The sequence below is a fragment of the Colobus angolensis genome, unplaced genomic scaffold (genome assembly GCF_000951035.1).
Source record: "Colobus angolensis palliatus isolate OR3802 unplaced genomic scaffold, Cang.pa_1.0 Scaffold257, whole genome shotgun sequence".
NCBI lineage: Eukaryota > Metazoa > Chordata > Mammalia > Primates > Cercopithecidae > Colobus > Colobus angolensis.
In genome coordinates, this window is record NW_012115788.1 from 473,462 (window position 1) to 477,298 (window position 3,837).

The 3,837-nt window shown below is 43.2% G+C and overlaps 1 pseudogene; it reads right to left on the reverse strand.

Annotated features, from left to right (window-relative positions):
* Nucleotides 1-2,452: 2,452 nt before the first annotated feature.
* Nucleotides 2,453-2,714, reverse strand: LOC105515234 (annotated as a pseudogene).
* Nucleotides 2,715-3,837: the final 1,123 nt, after the last annotated feature.

The window sequence follows — 3,837 nt, forward strand, 5'->3', positions numbered from 1 at the left end:
CCCAAAGTGCTGGGATTACAGGCTTGAGCCACCGCGCCCGGCCTATTTATTACTTTTCTTTGATTCAATTCTTTCCTGCCCCATAATCTTGAATGTCAGGTGCTCTAGTTGGAGTTCTCCATAGAGTTTACTTTGATGAACATCTTGATTAGATGTGAAATCAAAAGTTATTTTACCTTTTTCATGTAGTAGAACATCTAGATAAGGTCTACAAAAGCCCCATGTTAATGAGTGACTCATCTGGTGTGGTAGACATAATAATATCCCTTCCCACCCAAGATACCCACTTCCTAATTCTCTGAACTTGAAAACGTTAATTTGTATAACAAAAAAAGGCTTTGTAAATGTGATTAAAGTAACTATCTTATAACACGGAGGTTATCTTGCAGGCCCTAAGTATTATGGTAAGTGTCTTTACAAGAGGAAGGCAAAGGCAAATGTGGGGGACAGGAAATCTCTTCCTTACCCATCACTAGGATCATGGCTGAGGACCCATCAAAAGATAGATTGACAGAGGAAAGCATACACATTTACTCAATAAGTTTTATGTGACATGGGAGCCCTCTTAAGGAAATGAAGGCCTTGGCCGGGCGTGGTGACTCACGCCTGTAATCCCAGCACTTTGGGAGGCCAAGGCAGGCAGATCACCTAGGCCAGGAGTTCAAGACCAGCCTGGCCAACATGGAGAAACCCCGTCACTACTAAAAATTCAAACTTAGCCAGGCGTGGTGGCACATGCCTGTAATCCCAGCTACTCTGAAGGCTGAGGCAGGAGAGTCACTTGAACTCAGGAGGTGGAGGTTGTGGTGAGCCAAGATCGTGCCATTACACTCCAGCCTGGGCAACAAGAGCGAAATTCCATCTCAACAACAACAACAACAAAGGAAATGAAGGCCCAATGGAAGAGGGAAACCCATGTATTTTTGTGCTTAGGTTTAATAAAGAGTGGACAGTCATGTAGAAGTATGCTTGGATAAAAGGGGTCTGATCTGATCTAATGGTAATAAACTGAGGGGAACTCAGCGAGGCCTGTTTGTTCAGTTTCTTCTTGGCATCTCTGTCTTAGCTCTTTTCCTCCAGGTATAGGGAGGGCACCTCTTTAGTAAGAATCTTACGACATGCTTCAGGGGAAGATCAGAAAATTCTTCCTAGGTTTTATGATTTGCATTATGGAGGAAGGGTAGTGAAAGGTGAAGTGACCTTCCTGGTTCTGCTATTTTCTCAAATGCCAAGGTGCTATATTTTGGGGCGGTGTGCCATGAACCGCATCAAAGATTTGACTACAGAAGATGAGAAAGTGGGTCGGGCATGGTGGCTCACGCTTGTAATCCTAGCACTTTGAGAGTCCAAGGCAGACAGATCACAAGGTCAGGAGTTTGAGACCAGCCTGGCCAATATGACGAAACCCCGTCTCTACTAATAAAAATACAAAAATTAGCCGGGCGTGGTGGTGCATGCCTGTAGTCCCAGCTACTTGGGAGGCTGAGGCAGGAGAATCGCTTAAACCCAGGAGGTGGAGGTTGCAGTGAGCTGAGATCGCGCCACTGCACTCCAGCCTGGGCAACAGAGTGAGACTCTGTCTCACACAAAAAAAAAAGAAATAGAAGAAGAAGATTGAGAAGGTGATGTGATGATGTAAGCATACCTTGAAGATGAAGGAGGAGGTCACAAACCAAGGAATACAGAGGACCACTAGAAACTAGAAAAGGCAAGGAAATGAATTATCCCTTCAGAGCCTCCAGAAGGAGCCAGTCCTGACAACACTTTGACTTTAGCCTGCGCAACTGATTTTTGGACTTCTGACCTCCAAAACTGTAAGAATAAATCGCGTTGTTTTAAGCCACTAGGTTTATGGTAATTTATTACAGCAGCAACAGAAAATGGTAACAAAGCATTTGAATTGGCATCTATCCAAATAATTTTTAACTTTTATTTAATTAATTAATTTATTTATTTTGAGACAGAATTTCGCTCTGTCGCCCAGGCTGGAATGCAGTGGCACAACCTCGGCTCATTGCAGCCTCCGCCTCCTGGGTTCAAATGATTCTCCAGCCTCTCAACCTCTGGAGTAGCGGGGACTACAGGCACATGCCACCACACTTGGCTGATTTTTGTATTTTTTGATATAGGAGGGATTTCGCCATGTTGGCCCAGCAGGTCTCAAACTCCTGTCCTCAAGTGATCCGCCCATCTCGGCCTCCCAAAGTGCTGGGATTACAGGCGTGAGCCACCATGCCTGGCCTTAACTCATATATATACACATATATATATATACACACACACACACACACACACACATATAAAAATATATATATTTTACCTGTCATCTTTTATTTGGAGGTTAATTCCCATTAGGATATGAAAGGATTCAGCAACGATCGAGACTGTGTTCCTTATGGAGGGGCTTGGGCCAAGAAGGTCATGGTGGGGAGTGCAGAGCTTGTCCTCTTCTTCAGTGGTACTTGCGTAGCCGCTCGTGCTTGAACTCCTTTTCGGAAAGGCAGTAAAGAGCATGTAGCCTGCCAGCACCATGGTCAGCCCCGAGATGCTCCCCTTCTTCGCGTTGATGTACTTGTTGTAGTACTGGTAGTAACCTCTTTGAATCGCTCCGGCAATGCTCTAGGGGTAAAGTCCCACATCAAGGTCCAACTTGGCAGCTCCCCTAGTTTGACCTCCAGACGTTTCTTGTCCTTCGCTGGTACGACTGACGCCATCTTGGAGTCCTGGTGTCAGCTTTGCCTAATTTAGATTCTTACCAGACTGTATCCACAATGACCAATCATTTAAAAAGTGAAACAGACATTGGGCTATACAGTCTTTTAAGTCTTGGCTTTAGTATGAATATGAGATATATATAAAATTTAGAAATTCAGAAATCTCAAAAGTATGTTTATTTCAGAATGATAGTTTAATGACTTTGAGATTGTTTTAGAAGCTGTATCAACATCATGTGTAAAAAAGAGAGAACAATAATATTTTCTAAATCCTAGATTTTAGTATTATTTGACTCAAGGAACAAACTAGTAGTGAGTGTCAAGTGTCTCGTTTTTATCTTTTATACCAGAGAGTGCTCAGTGTACTAAAAATAATGCCTGCTGTGTGGAGGGGCATGTAATCAGTTCTGGGATTCTTTTTTTAATTTTATTTTTATTTTTATTTATTTATTTTTGAGATGGAGTCTTGCTTTGTCCCCAGGCCGGAGTGCAGTGGTGCGATCTCAGCTCACCGCAAGCTCCAGCTCCCAGGTTCAAGTGATTCTCTTGCCTCAGCCTCCAGAGTAGCTGGGATTACAGGCACACACCACCACGCCCGGCTAATTTTTGTATTTTTGATAGAGACGAGGTTTCACCATGTTGGCCAGGATGGTCTCGATCTCTCAACCTCGTGATCCACCCGCCTCGGCCTCCCAAAGTGCTGAGATTACAGGTGTGAGCCACCGCACCCGGCCTTGGGATTGATATTTTTAGTGAGATGCTCTGAAAAAATTACAACCTATAAATTTCATTTGGCAGCTTCGAGGATTATAAATAATTCAGTAGGCTCTTAGATATCTGAGTTTCTGTCTAACTCTGGCTAGCACATTACAAAATGTGTCAAGAAGAATGTTAATGTTGCATGTGGAAGAGATAGCCCAGGAATCTGATCTTGAGAACTTGGACATAACGTTAATGTATGTGCTAAGGCTTATAGGCTCCACGCAGCAACCTTCTATTAGATCAAGGCAAAAAAAAAAAAAAAAAAAGTCTATCATTTCCTACTCCATTTCCATGCCCATAAAGGTTTTGTTTGCCCCTTTGAAATCTGCAATGAATCTAGAGCAGTAGCATCAATACTTTC